Here is a 15,433-nt window from a genome sequence, read left to right on the forward strand (position 1 = left end):
CTGGATTTCACCTGAATTCAACTGTCCACCCGGGGAAAGCAGCTCAACATTAAGATTCTTGGTATCTCCTCCTCCTCCTCTTCCACCTTCTCCTTCAATTTTCAGCCAACACCCAAGTCTTCTTCCGCCATGCTGTGTCTCTCCTAATTATTAAGTGGCTTAATTGCTTTATCAGTTATCAGTCTAATGGGTCTCTGTTTCCTAACTGCCATGCTCTGACGTCACATTACGTCTGTGGAGGAGCGGGACTGGTTGCCAGGGGCCCGCCGATCGCACCCCCACCAACAAGCCAGCTGTTTTATTTATTTTTTTGTCTAGCCGTGGCCGGGGCCTCACCATCCTCGGACGAGAGGCATCAGGTTACCCTTGATGGTGACCGACAGCTGGCCTAGCCAGTTAGCTGTCAGCACCTGGGTTCGTGTCCACTAAGAATCCCAGCCCCTGGACTCACTCCAATTTTTGGGTGGGCTCACTTGCTTCCTCACTCACTTTTAATGGTTCTCTGTGTGCTCAATGCCATGCTTTGTCTGGCCTAATTTTGGGGAGGCTAACTTTATTCCTCACTCACTTTTAATGGTTTTGTGTGTGCTCAATGCCATGAAGTGTCTGGCCTAATTTTTGGGGGGCTAACTTTCTTTCACACTCACTTTTAATGGTTCTCTGTGTGCTCAATGCCATGCAGTGTCTGGACAAATTTTTGGGAGGCTCACTTACTTCCTCATTCACTTTTAATGGTTCTCTGTGTGCTCACTGCCATGCTGTGTCTGGTATAATTTTTTTCTAAGGCTCACTGGCTACCGCTTCTACCTTGTTCACTCTATCCTCACCGCCATGGTGTGTTCAGGCAAAATTTTGGGGTGGTCCATATGCCTACCTCTGTTTCAACCAGGCTGTTGCACAGAATTAGGCATAATGGTGCCATTAGGCAGCCTCAGAGGCATGCATACATTCTGCCCCTGCTGTCAGGTTTTCACACGATCTTCCCTCTACCGAACTTGAGTCTCCTGCAAAAATGCTTGAGTCTCCCATTGACTTCAATGGGGTTCGTTACTAGAAACGAGCACTTGAGTATCGGGAGATATTTGTCTCGAGTAACGAGCACCTGAGCATTTTAGTACTCACTCATCATTACCTGAGTTCATTCAGCTGCTGCCTCCTCCTGCTGCTCAACTTGTCTCTTCTCAGCAATACTGGCCTGGGTGCAATCAACTGCTGCTGCCGCCGCCTCCTCCTTCTCAACTTTTTTTTTTTCAATATTTTTGCAGTTAAATTCACTATATTTTATTATTATTACTATTATTTCTATTATTATTATTATTATTATTATTATTTTATTCACAAATTTATTTCCGTATTTTTGCACTTTGATTTCTTTCCACTTTTTTCATTGTAATAGCAACTGCAACTAAACGAAACTATACCCTGTCAGACTCCCACTATTGTAGCTGCAATTATTCAGCCGTTATAGCAAGGTTCGTTTTAGGTTCGGTTCGTACAGATCCGAACTTCACGAAAGTTCGCTGTATCGAACCGAACCAAACTTTTCAAAAGTTCGCTCATCCCTAAAAATAATCTTATAACACAGCACCAGCTTGGATTTATGAGAGATCGGTCCTGTCAGACTAATCTAATCGGCTTCTATGAAGAGGTCAGTTATAGACTGGACCTGGGGGAGGCTGTGGATGTTGTGTATCTGGACTATTCAAAGGCATTTGATACTGTGCCACATGAAAAGTTGGTCTATAAAATGAGCATTCTGGGACTGGGGAAACAAGCAGAAGTACGTATGCAGTAAGGGCGATGGCACACCAAAGTAGAAATGAATATAATTATCTTTATTTAGCAGACCATGAAATAAACAAAAAGAAACACTTGAAAAAGATTAAAAGCACTTAAAAAACAGAACAAAGAACCATGATTGTAGTCATGTTCATAGGGCCAGTAGAGGAGAACAATAAACTCCATATAAATGTCTTAAAGGGAACCTGTCACCCCCCCCGTGCCGGGGTGACAGGTTCCCGACCCCCCGTTAGAGCACCCTATACTTACCTAATCCCGCCGGGTCCCGCTTCTGAAGATGGTCCGGTCACGGAGATATCGGCGCCCGAAGCCCGGCACGCGGCTCCTCAGATGAGTCGAACACCCATAGAGAATGACAGGAGAGTCCAGTGCTCCGTCATTTTCTATGAGCGTTGGACTCATGTGAGGAGCGCGCACGCCGGGCTTCAGGCGCCGATATCTCCGTGACCGGACCATCTCCAGAAGCGGGACCCGGCGGGCTTAGGTAAGTATAGGGTGCTCTAACGGGGGGTCGGGAACCTGTCACCCTGGCACGGGGGGTGACAGGTCCCCTTTAAACCCTATCTAATAGCATGAATACTCGTCCATCATGACCAAAAGGATCCTGATCTAGAATGTATAGCATAAACAAAAGTGTATGGAGACAAAGTACCAGTGCATAAAAAATAGATGGAAAATAAAGAATGGAAATATAAATACCCCTACCAAACAAGTAACATATCCCCTGATATAAATGAAAGCCAATGTAGTTAGCAGTCAGATGTAAACACAGGGAATATGTGACAAGGGTGGACAGTACAAAGACGAAAAACTATACAGCACCTAAATAGAACAAAACACCCGCAACCAGGAGTCAGATGGTCAAGGACAGAGGGGGAGAGGCAAGTAACCAATAACTATGGCCCGATAGCGTCCCACGCGTCCCGTCCTGCTCACAGGGATAAATGCAATAGAGACAAGTGCTCCTTTTATACAAATACATCAATTAACATAAAGAAAAGTAAATATGCAGGAAATGGGCTAACAGACCTGTTGCTGACCGGAGGAGGGCTGGATCACATATGCTGCACCAATATGGCCAACACGGCATGTGGCTGTGTGATCTGCACGTGCGCGAGCAAAGTTGCATTAAAAAATGTCATTGGAAACATGCGCATGCGCCGTTATGAGGGAAACTAAAGATGGCTGCCGCCATATCGGCCACACATTATATGCATGCGCCTGCTCAGTAATCACAGAATAAGGACACATCTAAACAGTGCGCAAGCGCTAAGAAGTCAAAAATGGCCGCCGGGACTTCTGCTTTTTATAATATCTATATACACAAACCAGAGTATTAAAAGCATATTTAAGTGACAACACGGCAAAACTGCCGATATTTTGAGGCAATGTACTCAATTAGAAAGAAAAACTAATGAATAAAAGATAAAAGTACCTAAATGACCACCAATATTTCATAAAACACATACAGTATGCTTTAGAAAGTATGCTAACAGAAAAATAAATAATTATAAGTGACAAACACATTCAATAATAATACAAAGTGCCAATGTGCAATAAAATGTAAAAAATATATTATTGTAAAAAAAAGGGGGGGGGGGAACAGCTCTAACGTGCATACACACGAGATAATGTATATAAATAGATAAGTGAAATACCGTAAAATGGCAATTGAGACTCAAAGGGAAATGCACAGATGAGCAAAAGAAGTGTATATGAAAAAATACATAATATGAGTTATGTAAAAACAAAACATGCACTAGGTATACACAAAGCCACCAACTAATTAATCAAATGGGTTCTGGAGCCCTATTCTAATAAAGTATATAGAGCCACCAAAAAAGTACAAATATTAGTAAGCACCACATATAAACAATAACCCCGAAAATGTAGGAAGGTGGGGGAAGTAAATAGAGAAATGATGTGTAAGCGGCGCCACCTCCGGTCAGCATACTGGTAAAGCCACGGAACAAATATGAGCGTCGCCACCCATGGTCAGCATACTAGTCAGGCCAAAGAGCACATACATGGGGGGTAACGTATGGGGAAAGTATATATTAATATTTACAAAATTAACAATATTTACAATGATTATATACAGTATCACACATAGCAGACAAAACAAGCGTGTCAGAATTGGGTCACACAAGCTCAAAAAGCACTAGGGTTCAGATGAACTGGATGTTTGCATTATATTGAGATGATCAATAATGTTATATAAAAAAAATACTTCAAGACTTGAATAAATAGACGAATAGACAGGATAGGATAGGGCGGCTTCCTGGGTCGGGGATCTTGATTCTATGCTTGTAGTAATCATGATGAGAAGATGATTGAAACCTGAAAGACTAAAAAGAAAGAAGTGGGGCGTGGTTTCAGCATGGCTGAGTGAAGACGTGCTTCCTCTCAGCTCCGGGCGCTACTCACCAGTACCGGGACACTGACCACGCGCAGCTTGGCACAGGAATGCCCACTAGAACCAAGAGGACCCCCGCTACTCCGCTGGCGACCCACCGGGCGTCTATCGCCCGTTTTGTCCACGCGCTGTCTCCTTCTTCCCCGGCAGGCGCGAGCAGCTCCAAGATGGCCGCCGCAGCTACCACCAAGAAAGCGACTCAGAGGCCGAACTCGCCCTTCCCGGAGCTCAGTCAGTCCCATCCACCGATCCTGAGGGACGGCGGGACCTCCGGCTCACCCTCCCGGACAGACTCCGATACCCCGGTGGGGGCCCCGCTAACGGCCGCGGCCCCGGAGTCTCTACTCTCAGAGGTAAGGGCCCTGCTACAGGCCCTTCCCACACGCACGGAGCTGACGGGGCAGCTCTCCCACATGGAGGAGCGCCATGGAAAAGACATGGCGGAGCTGAAGTCCGCGGTTGCCGCCATCACTACCTCCATCTCCTCCCTGGAATCCCGGCAATCCGAACTGGACAGAGCGGTAACTGCTGTGGCCCCCCGGGTGGATGCCCATGAGGCGGTCCTGCGTGATCTTATTACACACGTGGATGACTTGGAAAACCGGGGCCGCCGTAACAATGTTAAGATACGCGGCCTTCCTGAGGACATAGGGCCAGACCGATTGGTGGACGCTGTACGCTGTATCTTTAATCAATACTTGGGGGACCCAGAAGACACCCACGTGGAAATGGACAGAACGCACCGGGTGGCCGGACCCCGTACTCAAGACCGCAACCGTCCCCGGGACGTCCTGTGCCGGGTTCATTACTTTCGGCAGAAGGAGGCTCTGTTGCAGCGCGCATGGGAGTTGGGCCCCCTGGACTACCACGGCGCTGAGGTCACTCTGCTGCCAGACCTATCCCGCCGTACCCTGGCAATGAGGCGCCTCCTGCGCCCTCTCTTGGAAATGATTCGAGATGAAGGGGCCTCGTACCGGTGGGGATACCCCTTCCACCTTATCGTGCGGCGTGGAGGCACCTCTTGCATTGTACGCACCCCGGGAGACCTACCGGAAGTTTTCAAGCTCCTAGACATCCCTGCCCTGCCGATACCGGACTGGACTGCTCCCATTCTCCCCCTGCCCGCGGCCAGATCAACACCCGACCGCCGGTCGCCCTCTACCGAACATCGACGATCCCGCTCCCCTCGTCGTGAGGACCCCCGTCCGTCACCTCTTCCACAACGCCTGCCGATGGTTAGGGCAAGACCGTCGGAGGACTGTGCAGGGCGCCGCTGAGAGTCCTGTTCCCGCATACTCGGCAAATCAGGCTCGACAGCGGGAGGTCCGTGACTTCCTTCTCATCGGGACTCGTGAGCCGCCTCCTATGGGGGCCAGATTGGATCGCATAGTGCTTATTGTGTTGCTATGTCTTGGTAACCCTTACTCTGGGACTGCTATAGGGCCTGTTGCCCCGTGAGATATGGGGGCCTCCACACCTCGCCTATTTGCTCACCTCCTCTCATGTTGGTCCCCCACCCTGGCTCTCCTACCCTACCCTCCCCCCTCCCTCCCTCCCCCGCTCCCTCCCTCCCTCCCTGGCCTTCCCTCCCTCCCTCCCTCCCTCCCTGGCCTTCCCTCCCTGGCCTTTCCTCGCCTTCCCTCCCTCCCTGGCCTTCCCTCGCCTTCCCTCACCTCCTCCCCCCCTCCCCTCCCCCTGTCTCCTCTCACTACTGAAGGACTTGCCTCCCCCCCCCCCCCTTCGCTTTCCTACCCCATCCCCCCCCTCACCTGCGAGACGCTTCCCCTTCCCTTTCCCTCAAGGCTTCCCCCCTACGTGGTAATACGCAGGTTCTGGGCAATACTTTGACATACCTACCAGGTGATGCTCCTACATTGTACCTGCGGCTGCACTGTGGTTCCTTCACTATGTCTTCTATACATGTGTGTGACTCTTCAGGATTCTGCTAGTGCTTCCTAGCGCTCGCTGTAACTTGAATTATTGGTACGTCCCTGGGGGCAGCTACCCTTTTGACTCTGGGGGTCCTCTTTGCCTACAGGTGGTCTGCATTATTGTCCCCTTCTTCCCTACCCGCCTTCCCTCCCCCCCCCTTTTTTTTTTCTCCTTTCTCTTTTTTTCTTTGTGGTTCTTCCTACTTAACTATGGTTTGCTTATGTTGTACCGGTTGGGCCTTTGTGATGGGTCCCCCCCTCTCTACCCCCCTTTTGTCCTCCCTGTTCTATCCTGGCACTCTGCCCCCCTTTTTTACCCCTTGTTGGGAGTCTCTACCTCTTTCTTGGGGTCCTCCCCCGCTGGCATTACTTCTCCCTCCCTCCCTCCTGTCTCCTACCCCCCCTTTCTTTAGGGGGTCCCCTCCCCCCCCTGGTGCACTACACCCTACCCAACTTTCCTTGGTTTATTACCTGAGGGAATATGACCCCGTAGGTCCTGTCCCCTGTTCCTCCGTGCATAATGTGCCCGGATAGCTGAATTTACTGGTCCCTGTGTGTTCAAGCCGAGACCCTTGGTCTGCTATTCCACACTCCCCCGTGTGGCCTACCCCTCACAGGCTCTAGGCAGGCTGCATTAGTGGTCTCTGCCCATCCTAGTGTTTGGGTCTTTGTTACCCGACTCCCCCTCCTCCCTCTGCCTGTCCCCTAGTGTCGGTGTCCCGGTCCCTCCTCTGGTGTGTGTGTGGGTGTGTGTGCGTGTGTGTCTGTCCCCCTCCCTGAGAGATGTCGTCCGTCCTCTGTGTTTCCCTCAATGCACAGTGGCTGAACGTTCCTGAGAAGCGTTCTTCCTTGTTGCGGCTCCTGTGGGCCAAGCGTGTCGCTGTGGCCTTCCTACAGGAGACTCATTTTCGGGCCGACAGTCCGCAAAAACTCTCAGATCGTAACTTCCCTGATGCATACTACAGTTGTTCTCCCGACTCCAAAACCAAAGGTGTTGCCATCCTGATATCCCGGTCAACCTCGTGGGAGTATATGGATCACAGGGCGGACAAGGAAGGGCGCTACCTCTTCGTGAAGGGCACAATGGCGGGTACGTTGTGTACCTTCGGTACAGTGTACCTCCCGAACAGTGGCCAGTCAACCTTTCTGGACAAATGTCTTCTGGAGGTGGAGGACTTTCTGGAGGGCCTGTTGGTCTTTGGGGGGGACCTCAATATGGCGCTGGACCCTGCTCTGGATTCTTCATCTGGACGCTCCTCTCTCCCCTTTTCTTCTCTTCGCCGTGCCAAGCAGTCTCTTTACTCCTTCCAGCTAATGGATGCCTGGCGTATCCTACATCCTCAGGACAAAGATTTCACTTTCTTTTCTCACCCTCATAACTCTTACTCTCGTATCGACTATCTCTTTGTTTCACACTCTCATCTGGACCGGGTGGTCGCGGCCTCTATAGACCCGATCTCCTTTTCAGATCACGCTCTCATCTCTCTCTCCCTCTCCTTTCCCTTACCGCAACCTAGATCGTGGCGCTGGCGCCTTAATGAGACTTTACTGAGGGACCCGGGGGTTCTCGCCGAAGTGCGTTCTGAACTAACTACTTACTTCTCTACCAACGTCACCCCTGACACGTCCCCAACAGTGACCTGGGAAGCTCACAAATGTTACATCAGGGGCACCTTTATTAAGCTCGCATCCCGGCTTAAGAAGGAACGCTCGGCAAAAATAAAATCGCTGGTTTCCCAGATCGCTGTTCTGGATAATAGTCATAAACGGACTCTGGCCCCGACTGTCGCCGCGGAGCTGGCCACACTCCGCAGCAAACTCCGGGAGCTTACCTTCTCCTACGCCAGGGCCTCGCTGGCCCGTTGCCGCCGACACTACTTTGAATTCGGCAATAAGCCGGGCAAGACCCTGGCTCGGGCACTCCGAGTCCAAAGGTCTCGCTCCTTTATACCTTTTATATCCTCTCCGGCGGGCTCTAAACTTTCTCTAACCTCACACATAGCAGACGCTTTCCGTTCATACTATAGTGAACTGTATAACCTTTCACCCTCGATGTCCTCGGCGGATGCCTTACGCTCGGCGATCTCCGATTATCTTTCTAGCTCGGGTCTCCCTTCCCTTCCGGAGGAAAGCGTCTCCCTATTGGAGGCTCCCATCACACCCACAGAGTGGAATTGGGCTATCAAATCCTCCCCATCGGGGAAGGCCCCCGGCCCTGATGGGCTTACGCTTCCGTACTACAAAACCTTCGCCCCACTGCTCCGCGATCACTTCCTAGCGGCCTACAATTCCCTTACTGCCGACTCTCATCTCCCCCCCGACTCCCTGCGCGCCCACATTACAGTCATCCCTAAGGAGGGGAAGGATCCCTCCCTCTGTCAAAATTATCGCCCTATTTCCCTCCTGAATCTTGACCTAAAACTCTTCTCCAAGATCCTCGCCGCCCGTCTCACTCCACTCCTACAACCCATCATTCATCTAGACCAAGCGGGCTTTATGCCCACTCGGGAGGCCAGGGATAATACCACTAGGGCCATCAATATCATACACTATGCTCACTCTGATCCCTCACCCACAATGCTCCTCTCCACCGACGCAGAGAAGGCCTTTGACAGGGTCGGCTGGCCATTCCTGACCGCCACCCTCCAGCACCTGGGGCTTGGCCCCCGCATGCTGGCCTGGATCGGGTCTCTCTATTCATGCCCCTCGGCTCAGGTCTCTGTCAACGGCCTTCTCTCGTCTTCTTTCCCGATACACAACGGTACCCGTCAGGGGTGCCCACTCTCCCCCCTAATTTTCATATTGACTCTTGAGCCCTTCCTACGCCATATCAGACAGAACGTAAATATCTCGGGAGTTCGCGTGGGGTCGGTCACCCATAAGGTAGCGGCCTACGCGGACGATCTGCTCTTTTTTCTCACCCGCCCTACGGTTTCTCTCCCCAACCTTCTCTTTGAGCTTACCAGATTCCAAACCCTATCCAACTATAAAATTAACCTTCAGAAATCCGAGGCGATGAACCTCTCTCTTTCACCCTCGTTGGCCTCCTCTCTTGCAGACTCCTTTCCTTTTCGCTGGTCGAGTTCCTCTCTATCCTATCTAGGGGTCCAGCTTACCCCCTCTGTCTCTGACCTGTTCAGGGTTAATTTCCCCCCTATGCTGAAAAAGATCGAAGCGGACCTATCTGGGTGGCACCGGGGCACCTTTACATGGTTTGGCCGTTGTTCCATCTTCAAGATGAACATCCTTCCAAGACTTTTGTATCTCTTCCAAGCCTTGCCAGTGACGGTGCCCCTGAGCTTCTTCAGACACCTTTCCTCCTTACTGACCAAGTTCATCTGGGCCCATAAACAACCTAGGGTAGCGAAGTCGGTCCTGTACCGGCCGAAGACGCGTGGCGGGTTGGGCCTTCCCAATATCCTTCTTTACTATGTAGCCAGTCACCTGGTTAGGGTGATAGATTGGCACCGACACTGTTCCTCAAAACAGTGGGTTGGCCTTGAGATGTCGCTCGTCCCTCTCTCCCTGTTGGCGGCTCCCTGGCTTCCTAACTCCAGTAGACTGGTCGGGTCTCACCCAACGGTCGCCCCAACTCTTAAACTTTGCCAGAAATATTTCTCCTCGGCCTCTCTAGCTCCTCACCCATCCCCTTTGTTCCCGGTCATAGGCTCTCCCTCATTTTCGGCGGGAGCCTCTGACCCGGTTTTTCGGGAATGGTTCCAAGCTGGCTCCTTCCGTGCACGCAGCTTTCTTCGGGGTCCCACTTGGGTGTCCCTCTCTGAGCTCCGCGACCTCTCTGACCCTTCTCCCTTAGGGTTTTGGAGGGCCCTTCAGTTGCACCATTTCCTCCTTTCTCTACCTGCTCCATCCTCTTTCTCTCGCACGCTTACTCAGTTAGAGACGTTATGCCTTGGCACGGGCCCTCTCAGACATTCTCTCTCTCTTCTATACGCCATGCTGGGCTCCCCCCCGGAACAGCCGCCTCCTCCATTCCTCTCTGCCTGGGAGCAGGACTTGAACGTATCATTTACGGGCCCACAATTGGACCGAATTTATACTTGTACTCATACCTCCTCCATCTCCTCCCGGGTACAGGAGGCGGGTTATAAGATTCTCTCTAGATGGTACCGGGTTCCGGTCCGCCTTCACAGAATCTTTCCCGAAGTGTCCCCCCTGTGCTGGAGAAATTGCGGCGAGGAAGGGACCCTCCTCCATACGTTTTGGAGCTGTCCCAAATTGGTCCCCTTTTGGAGAGAAGTGTGGCGTATTGCCTCGACCTTCACAGACTCTCCTTTGCCTTTCTCCCCGTCACTGTTTCTCCTGCACCTATCGGACATCCCGTTGAGAGGCTATCGCCGCTCCCTTGTCCGCCATTTGGTCAATGCTGCCAGGGCTTGTATCCCGGCCTCCTGGAGGCAACAAGCTCCACCCACCATCGCTATGTGGCTACGGAGGGTGGAAGACTTAAAATATATGGAGGACCTTACTGCCCAATTGCATGAGCGGAACTTCAGGTTCTTTCAGACCTGGTACTACTGGGAACAGTTCACGGACTCCGACGAATATAAGACCCTCATCTCTCAGTGAGGTGCCTCGCCTCCCCCCTACCCCCCTGCCTGGTTGCTTCTTCTGTTGGTGTGTATGCTGGTCGTCACTCCCCTCTCCCTTCGTGTGCCCCTCGGTGTTGTAGCTCCCCTCCCTTGCCCATACCCCCCCCCCCCCTCTCTCCAGTTGTTACTGTTTCTCATTCCTCTCTACTTCTGAGCGCCAGCTCTTTTCCCTTTCAACAAGATGTGACACCCCTCATTTTCACAGATGGCCTCCCCGGTGTGGGAGATACTTGCTAAATCCTCAGTTGGTAATGTTGGGCCATGTTGGCTCTTTGTCCATGTTATATTTGTAGTTTGTGCACCCAAAGGTGCTTTGTTCTTCCTTGAATTTGTACAGCTAATGGCATACATGTATCTTTTTGTAAAACTTTTGAAAATGAATAAAATTTAGAATTTAAAAAAAAAAAAAAAAAAAAAAGAAAGAAGTGAAAATACAGAGAAAAGAACCGAGACAAAAGCCGAAACAACCGAGGAAAAACTGAAAAAAAAAAAAGAGAGAGAGAAAAAAGGAGAAAAAAGGGTAGAAGAAATGATGAGAAAAGAGGTGTGGGTGGACAAAACATCTCTACAAAGTAAAAAATGCACAGTGCAAAACTTAAAAAAAAAAAACGGACCCAGTGTTTGTAAGAGGCCAGGAAAAGCCTGGCCAAGCAAAACGTGAAAAGAAAAAAGGAAAAGAAAAGGGGAAGAAAGAGAAAAACTGAGAACTGAAAAGTGGTGAAAGACAAAATGAGATCTAGTAAAATTGTGGAAGTGCAAACCCTATTGGTGAGACTAAATGTAAGTGAACTATAAGTGAAAAAGGAGAAACTATGAACCGAGATAAAAGATATGAAAGTGACCAATATAATATAAAAAAAAAGAGGTTCTTACGAACCCTTGTAGAAACCCGTATATAATAACTCCTTATTCAGGCCGCGTGGTGTGAAGCTTCCTAAGTTATGAATCCACTTCGACTCAACCCGTAAGAGGCGTTTATGAATGTTGACTCCCCGGAGTCCCATGGAAACCCTCTCCAAACCCACCACCCTGATGCCATCCCATTTACCTGCATGGTGATCTCTGCAGTGTGTGGCCAAAGGCGTACGATCCGATAAATCCAGCGTAGTTCTGGTACCCCTCCTAATGCTGGAGATGTGTTGCTGTATGCGCTTCCTAAGTTCCTGTGAGGTCTGTCCGACATAGAGAAGGGAGCAAGAGCAAATGATCACATATATGACATTCTTTGTGCGGCAATTCACATAGTTTTGCAGTACATAGTGGCCATTATCTCTTGGATTGATAAATTCATGAGGAGGAATCATAAATAGGCAAATACTGCAATTGCCACATGGGAAAGATCCCTGCATACGTGTGCCACTTGCAATGGGGATGCGGTGGTCGTATAAAGTGGCTCTGTGTAAGCTGATCCCCAATGCTTCTAGCTCGTTTTGCTGTTAAGGTGGGTCTCTCCGACAAGTGGATGGCCAATCAAGGTTTTGTCAATAAGATACCCCAATTCTTTTGCAAAATGCAGTGTAGGTCATCCCATTGGTTGTTATATGGTGTGACAAGTCTCACCTTATTATCCTGGCCACACGGTTTGGGTCGAAATAAATGTGATCCGTCCATTCTCTTTGCCCTCTGATAGGCCTTTGAAATAACTTTCTTAGGGTAGCCTCGAGTCTTCAATCGCTCCGTCAAGTTTCTCGCCTCCAGTTCAAACATCTGGGGATCTGTGCAATTTCGTCTAATCCACAGAAATTGTCTAGTTAACCCATAGCTGCACCAGGACGTTATTTAACGTCCTCGTGCCGCTATGGGAGTTCAGAGGGGGGTCGCGCGGCGACCACCCTCTGAACTGCCGCGATCCCGGGTGCCGCGTGTAGCCCGGGCTCGCGGCTATTAGCGGGCACGGTCCGATCGCCGTGCCCGCTAATTAAGTACTTAGAAGCAGCTGTCAAAGTTGACAGCTGCTTCTAAATACTTCCTGATATGCATCCCTGGTGGTCTAGTGGGGGGATCGCCCCCCTGCGGCGCGATTGCGGGGGGGCGATCCCTGCATCCATACCGGGCCGGGGTCTGCTCCGTAATGGCGCTGATCCCGGCTCGGCATTCTATTGCTTTTGGCTGCAGCAGCCAAAAGTAATAGAACACCGATCTCATGGATTCATGCAGTATAACTATACTGCATGGATCTCTATGAGAGATCAGAGTGCATATACTAGAAGTCCCCCAGGGGGGCTTCTAGTATATGTCTAAAGTAAAAGAAAAAAGTATTTTTAATAACACAAAACCCCCTCCCCTAATAAAAGTCTGAATCACCCCCCTTTCCCCATTTTATAAATAAAAATAAATAAATAAATTAATAAACAAACATGTTTGCTATCGCCGCGTGCGTAATCGCCCGAACTATTAATTAATCACATTCCTGATCTCACACGGTAAACGGCGTCAGCACAAAAAAATCCCAAAGTGCAAAATTGCGCATTTTTGGTCGCATCAAATCCAGAATAATTGTAATAAAAAGCGATCAAAAAGTCAGATATGCGCAATCAAGGTACCGATAGAAAGATCACATCATGGCGCAAAAAATGACACCTCACACAGACCCATAGACCAAAGGATAAAAGCGCTATAAGCCCGGGAATGGAGCGATTTTAAGGAACGTATATTGGTTAACAACGGTTTGAATTTTATACAGGCCATCAGATACAATATAAGTTATACATGTTACATATCGTTTTAATCGTAACGACTTGAGGAACATGCATAACAAGTCAGTTTTACCCCAGGGCGAATGGCGTAAAAACACATTTCCCCCAAATAAAAGAAATGCGTTTTTTTTTTCAATTTCACCACACATATAATTTTTTTCTGGTTTCCCGGCACATTTTAGGCAAAAATTACATCTGCCATAGCAAAGTACAATTAGTTGCGCAAAAAATAAGGGCTCATTTGGGTCTCTAGGTGGAAAAATGCAGGCGCTATGGCCTTATATACACGAGGAGGGAAAAACGAAAACGCAAAAATGAAAACTGGCTGTGTCCCCTAAGGGTTAATATTCCATTTCGTAGATGTCGGGGGTGAAAGCTGCCATAATGAAGAAGACTGTTCGTCGCTGTACTCTTACGGAACAAGGAAGTCGGTATAACGTTCCCAACCACATCCAATTTGAGATCCAAAAAGTCCACCATACATTCTGAGAAATGAGAAGTAAGATGTTGTGTTATCGTTCAAATCAGCAATAAAAGCTCGACACTCTTCCTCAGTGCTCGTTCACAGGATCAATATTTCGTCGATTTATTGATGCCATTTTAGTACATACTTCTGGAACAAAGGGTGAGGGTACTCGTGTTCCCCCTCCCACCAACCCAAAAATAGAATGGTGTAGGAGGGGGCACAACGTGCAACCATTGCTGTACCCGAAACCTGTCTGTAGTAGATCCCATCAAATACAAAATAGTTTTGGTTGAGGACAAAATACAGCAGTTCCAACAAAAATTCATGATGTGAGTCATCTCCAGGAGAAACATTCTCAAAGAAAGTAGCAACAGCCCTTACCCCCAATTCATGTGTTATGTTCGTATAAAGCGACTCAATGTCCAATGTAACCAAGAAGGTTCCGGAGGGTTTTTTCGAATTCATCCAGTTGCTCAATCAAATGAGCAGAGTCGCGGACATATGAAGGCAGTTGGAGGACCAATGGCTGTAGGAAGAAATCAATGTAAGTGCACGCCCCCTCACAGAGACCCCCGATGCCCGAGACAATGGGCCTACCTGGAGGGACTTCTAGGCACTTGTGCACTTTTGGTAACATATAGAAGGTGGGGCATGTAGGTTTGTCGACAATTCTTTTTTCGTGATCGTGCCTCTCTCCACAGCAGAGCCAAGCAGAGCATGCAATTTTTTCTTGAAGATATTAGTCGGATCTGAAGGGAGTGGAGAGTAGAAATGTCTATTATTAAGTTGTCGTTGGGCTTCCAGGATGTACATGTCAACAGGCCAGAGGACCACATTGCCACCTTTGTCGGCCTCTTTAATTATAAACTGACTGTTTTCTCACAAGGTCTTTAAGGCTAATCTTTCTTTAGACAAATTTTCTCCCTTGTTCTTGTCCAATTTGAGAAGTTGTACATCTCTCATCATAATGTTAAAAAACATCTGGACACATGAAAAGAGTCTAAAAGAGGGAGTGGCCTGAGAGGGGGCATTAAGTGTAAACCTGGTCTTACCTGTAGCTGTTTCACCATCCTGGAGAAGAGAAATGAGGTCCTGTAAAATTCTTCGATCTTCGTTGGAGACTGTATCAAGCAGTGAAGGCTGGTGGTAGAGAAGTTTGAATGTCAATTGCCTACAAAAAAGGTACAAATCTTTTGTGAATTCAAATTTGTCTAGTCTTTGCATTGGAGTAAATGTCAGTCCCTTTTGTAGGACTGACCGCTCAGCATCTGATAAAAAGTTGATTATTTGCAGGTCATCCGCAGACAAACATTCTTGTGTGACAATTAGAGGGTAGGTACTTATGGTCTCGAGCGTTGTTTGGCTCGGTGATACACTGGCGATTTTTCCCTGTGTGTGGGCGCTCTTTTTCTTGTCCCTCTGGGTCCCCCGTTGGTGTCGCTGGCATCCGTGGATAAAAAATCACTAGTTTGTGAATCGCTATTATCCACGAGAGTGGCAGCAGATGACTTAGA

This window comes from Dendropsophus ebraccatus, chromosome 7 (assembly GCF_027789765.1).
Source record: "Dendropsophus ebraccatus isolate aDenEbr1 chromosome 7, aDenEbr1.pat, whole genome shotgun sequence".
Lineage (NCBI taxonomy): Eukaryota > Metazoa > Chordata > Amphibia > Anura > Hylidae > Dendropsophus > Dendropsophus ebraccatus.